This window comes from Erythrolamprus reginae, chromosome 13, assembly GCF_031021105.1.
Source record: "Erythrolamprus reginae isolate rEryReg1 chromosome 13, rEryReg1.hap1, whole genome shotgun sequence".
NCBI lineage: Eukaryota > Metazoa > Chordata > Lepidosauria > Squamata > Dipsadidae > Erythrolamprus > Erythrolamprus reginae.
This window is the reverse complement of record NC_091962.1, coordinates 10707173-10713172: the sequence shown is the minus strand read 5'-3', so window position 1 is coordinate 10713172 and position 6000 is coordinate 10707173.

Genomic DNA, 6000 nt, shown 5'->3' with positions numbered 1-6000 from the left:
AACAAGATTTAAATGATGCGAAAGTATGTATAGATATTAGAATTAGTTTTATTTTGTCAACCTTATAGGTAATAAGTATATAAAAACAAAAATTCTTCTTTTCATTCTATATTAATTTTATAAGTTACTAGCGAATTTTACTTTTCCGTATTAGAAAGACTTCAAAAATAAGTGGGGTAGCAGCAACCCCAAATAGATGTTAAATGTATGTATGTCATGTTTGTCTTTTTATGGAAAATTTAATAGTTTATTTTTTTTAAAAAAGGACAGGGACGGTAGCTACGTTGGTGCGCTTATGCACTCCCCTTACAGACCTCTTAGGAATGGGGTGAAGTCGACTGTGGATGGTGTTAGGTTAAAGTTTTGGGGGTTTGGGAAAGAAACCAGAAAGTCGAGTAGTGAAGTCCAGGCGTTCACCGCTCTGTTGCTGAAGTGCTATTTTCTGCAATGGAGTTTGGAGCAATTTACTTTAACTTTGTATCTATCACCTAACATCAAAAACATCATCAAAAAAGCACAACAAAGAATGTTCTTTCTGCGCCAGCTCAGGAAGCTCAAACTGCCCAAGGAGCTGCTGATACAGTTCTACAGAGGAATCCTTGAGTCTGTCATCTGCACCTCTATAACTGTCTGGTTTGGTGCTGCAACCCAACAGGACCGACACAGACTTCAGAGGAGAATCAGAACTGCAGAAAAAACAATGGCTGCCAACCTGCCTTCCATTGAGGACCTGTAGACTGCACGAGTCAAAAAGAGGGCGGGTAAAATATTTACTGACCCCTCACATCCTGGACACAAATTGTTTCAACTCCTACCCTCAAAACGTCGCTACAGAGCACTGCACACCAAGACAACTAGACACAAGAACAGTTTTTTTCCGAACGCCATCACTCTGCTAAACAAATAATTCCCTCAACACTGTCAGACTTTCTACTAAATCTGCACTTCTATTCTACTAGTTTTTCTCATCATTCCTTTCACCCATTTCCTCCCATGTTGACTGTATGACTGTCACTTGTTGCTTGTATCCTAAGATTTTTATTAATATTGCTTCTTCATTGCTTATTTGACCCCTATGACAATCACTAAGTGTCGTACCACATGATTCTTGACAAATGTATATTTTATTTTATGTACGCTGAGAGCATATGCACCAAGACAAATTCCTTGTGTGTCCAATCACACTTGGCCAATAAAAATTCTATTCTATTCTATTCTATTGTGTGCTTGTGTATTGTTTGACAAAACACATCCAGAAATTGCAGCTTCTTGCAATAACACCAGCGGAACTTCTAAAAAACCTGAGCTACTCACTCGGAACATCATATATTTTAAAAAGATACTTGGTTGATCCCTAGGATGCTGGCAGCAACTGGCATCAACCATTAACACCAGTCAATGGTATTTCTGACATTTTTTAAAATGCTCAGTTGACTTGAGTTTAGAATAGAATAGAATTCTTTTATTGGCCAAGTGTGATTGGACACACAAGGAATTTGTCTTTGGGGCGGATGCTTTCAGAGTACATAAAGGAAAAAGACAGATTTGTCAAGAATCATGTGGTACAACACTTAATGATTGTCATAGGGGTCAAATAAGCAATGAGGAAACAATATTAATAAAAATCTTAAGGATACAAACAAGCTACAGTCATAAGTGGGAGGAAATGGGTGATAGGAATGATGAGAAAAAAACTAGTAGTAATAGTATAGACTTAGGAAATAGTTTGACCATATTGAAGGAATTATTTGTTTAGCAGAGTGATGGCGTTCGGGGAAAAACTGTTCTTGTGTCTAGTTGTCTTGGTGTGCAGTGTTCTGTAGCGATGTTTTGAAGGTAGGAGTTAAAACAGTTTATGTCCAGGATGTAACATATAACAATACGGAGAGGGGCAGCATACATATCTAATAAATAATAATAAAATAATAATAATAATGTGAGGGGTCAGTAAATATTTTCACCGCCCTCTTTTTGACTCGTGAAGTCTGCAGGTCCTCAATGGAAGGCAGGTTGGCAGCCATTGTTTTTTCTGCAGTTCTGATTCTCCTCTGAAAGTTTCATGTTTACTGAATAAAAGAGATGATGATGATGATGACGACAATAACTGATAATAACACCAAATAACAAATAACTATAATGATAATGATAATAACGAGAGAGCCAGGGTAGTGCACCAGGTAGAGTGCTATACTGCAGGCCACTGAAGCTGACTGTAGATCTGCAGGTCAGCGGTTCAAATCTCATCACCGGCTCAAGGTCGACTCAGCCTTCCGTCATTCCAAGGAGGGTAAAATGAGGACCCAGACTGGTGAGGGCAAGAGGCTGGCTCTGCTAAAAAGTGCTATTGCTAACATGTTGTAAGCCACCCTGAGTCTAAGGAGAAGGTTGACTTCTCCATATTCCTAAGAGGTCAGTAAGGGGCGAGTACAAGTGCACTAGAGTGCCTTCCGTCCCCTGTCCTATTGCTCCCCTATATCTCCTATACCTTTCTTCTATTCCTATATCTCTTCTTCTATTCTTTCATTGATATGTTCTATTCCTTTCTCTTCTCTTCTCTTCTTTCTTAGATATATTTTACTATGAGTATCTCCTCTATAACCTTCATCATGGGGGAGTTAAGATATTCCTTCCCCCTAGGCTATTACAAGTTATGCATGGAATGTTTGTGTGTATGTTTGGTTTTTTTTTATAATAAGGGTTTTTTAGTTGTTTTTATTAATTGGATTGTTCATGTTGTTTTACCACTGTTGTTAGCCCCCCCAGAGTCTGCGGAGAGGGGCGGCATACAAATCCAATAAATAATAATAATGATGATAATAATAATAATCATGTATTTTACTATGTGTATATAGATCAGTGATGGCGAACCTATGGCACGGGTGCCACAGGTGGCACGTGGAAATATATTTGCTGGCACACGAGCTGTTACCCTAGCTCAGCTCCAATGTCCATGTGCATGCTGGACAGCTGATTTTCGGCTCAACCGGAGACTCTGGGAGGGCATTTTTGGCTTCCGGAGAGTCTCCAGGAGATGGGGGAGGGCATTTTTGCCTCTGGAGCCTGGAGAGGGCGAAAAACGGGCCTACCAGGCCCACCAGAGTTTGGGAAATAGGCTGTATCAGGCCTTCAGAGGGCCTCTGGTGGGAGGACAGGGGGGCATTTTCGCCATCCCCAGACATTGAATTATGGGTGTGGGCACTGGCGCATGCGCGAAAGCACACACACACACACATTTTCAGCACCCAAGGAAAAAAAGGTTTGCCATCACTGATATAGATATATACCCACTAAAACCCTCATTGTGTATTGGACAAAATAAATAAATAAAATAAGGGTGGCATAAAAATCGAATGAGTGAATGAATGAATGAATAAAAAAATAAAAAAATAAATAAGTTGATGATAATAATAATAATAATAATAATAATAATAATAATAATAATAGTAATAATAATATGCCAGTGCTGACCAGGGATGTGTTTCCAGAACAATGGCCTATTGTGTGAGTCCCAAAGAGAGTTTTCTATGGCTTTAAGATACAGGATCCTTGCAAGGGAAGGGGGGGGGGGCGCGGAAGAAGAGAGGGGGGTCACATGGCTGGGCCCCAATAGAAGCTCAATTCAGCCACTTCCTGCCGAGGGGAAGAAAAGTCGGAGCAGCTGCGCTGAGTCAGACTTTTCGGCTGGTCTGCTCCAGATTAAGACCAGCTTTCCCAGGGGCTGGAGAAGCAGCCCTGCTGCGTGATATGCAAGGGGTTGGGGGGGGGGAGAGGGGTTTGTTGGATGGAGGGGGGGAAATCCTAGGAAAAGGGGGAGGGCTCCCCCTTTGGAAGCAGATGTGAAGGAAGCAAGAAAAGTTTTCCTTCCTTTCCTTTCCTCCCTTCTTCCCTTCCCTTCCCTCTCCTCCTCTCCTTTTTTCCTTTCCTTTCCCTTCCTCTTTCTTTTCTCCTCTTTCTTTCTTTCCTTCCCTCCCTCCCTCCCTTTCATTCCTTCTTTCTTCTTCCCATCCATTCCTCCTTTCCTCACTTGCTTTCCCTTCCTTTCCTCCTTTCTTCCTTCTTCCCTTCTCTCTCTGTACCCTCCTTTCCTTCCTTCCCTCTCTTCTCCCCCCTCCCTTTTCTTTCTTCCTCTTCCCTTCTTCCCTTCCTCCCTTTTCCTTCTTTCCTTTATCTCCCCTCCTCCCCTTCCCTTTTTCTATCTGAATTCCTCCACCAATATCCACATTTTGAGGCTGGAGGTTGTGGATTGATTATCCCAAAGATGTATCTGTAGCTTGCATCTGCTCAGCTACAGAAATTGACAACTTGCCTTCTTAATCCCCCCCACCCCCAAGAAAATCACTGGAAACTTTCAAGAAGAGACTGTCAAAAATAGTGTAGGGTGTGTGTGCATTTTATTAGTTAATTAATTAATCGGATTTCTAGGCTGCTTTTCTCCGTGGACCCGGGGCCGCTTACAAAACAAGAATAAATACAGATTAGACCATGTAAGAAACCCAAACATTAAAACTCCTCTAAATCTAATCTAAAAATCCTGATTATTAAAAAAAAACCCCACCAATAATCCGCCTTCATTCCATCACTGTGGACTAGATGACCCACAAGGTCCCTTCCAATTGTGTTAATTTGCATCTGTACCTAACCATGCGCACCGTGATTATTATTATTATTATTATTATTTTAAAAATCAGAATCTTCAAGATTTACAAGGGGAAAATTCTTCTATGAGCCCGAGTAAAAATCCACAGCAATTTCCAGCATTCTGTTTCTCGGGAATTTTCCACCCCTCCTTCTCCCCAAATACTTTGATTCTGGGATGGCCGATCTAGGAAAAAGGGGGCTTTATTTATTTATTTATTTATTGGATTCGTATGCCGCCCCTTTCCGTAGACTCGGGGCGGCGAACAACAATAATAAAAAACAACATGTAAATCCAATGCTAAAACAATTAAAAACCCTTATTGTAAAACCAAGCATCCCTACAAACAAACATACCATGCATGAATTGTAAAGGCCTAGGGCAGCGGTCCCCAAACTATGGCCCGGGGGCCGGATGCGGCCCGCTGAGGTCTTTTAACCGGCCCGCGACAGCACACGAGATTTTACCGATCAATATAATAAGAGGGAAAAATAGAGAGGGAGAGAGAAATGAAGAGGAGAGATAGAAAGGGAGAGAAAGGGAAAAATAGAGAGAGGGGGGGAGAGAGAAAGTGTGAGAGATACAAAAAGGGAGAGTTAGAAAGAGAGTGAGTGAGAGAGAGAGAAGAGAGAGAGAAAGAAAGAGAAAGAGGGAGAGAGAAAGGAAGAGGGAGAGATGGAAAGAGAGAGAGAGAGAAAGGAAGAGGGAGAGGAAAATGAAAGAAATGAAAGAAAAGGAAGAGGGAAGAGAGAAGTGGAGAGGAAGGAGGGAAGGAAGGAAGGAAGGAAGGAGAAATGGAGTTTGTTGATTTAAGTTTAAATTTACTTGTTAATAAAGAAGTATAAATTACTTTATTACTTAATTATTAATTACTTATTACTTCTTCTTTATTTTAAATATTGTATTTGTTCCCATTTTGTTTTTTACTTTAAATAAGGTATGTGCAGTGTGCATAGGGATTTGTTCATAGGTTTTTTTAATAGTCCGGCCCTCCAACAGTCTGAGGGACAGTGAACTGGCCCCCTGTGTAAAAAGTTTGGGGACCCCTGGCCTAGGGGGAAAGAATATCTCAGTTCCCCCATGCCTGACGGCAGAGGTGGGTTTTAAGGAGCTTACGAAAGGCGAGGAGGGTGGGGGCAGTTCTATAGGGTGGATGTCTCGCTTCTAGAAAGGTGATTTCATAAACCGGACCCAATGTCCCTTCTCCGGTTTACCCTCACAACATTTGCGTGGAGGAAATTTGTATAGAAAATGCAGTGCTCTCCGAACGTGGGAACTTTACACTCCCTCCAAGTCTTCGGAGAGGAGCGGCATACAAATCTAATAAATAATAATAATAACAATTATTATTATTATTATTTAAG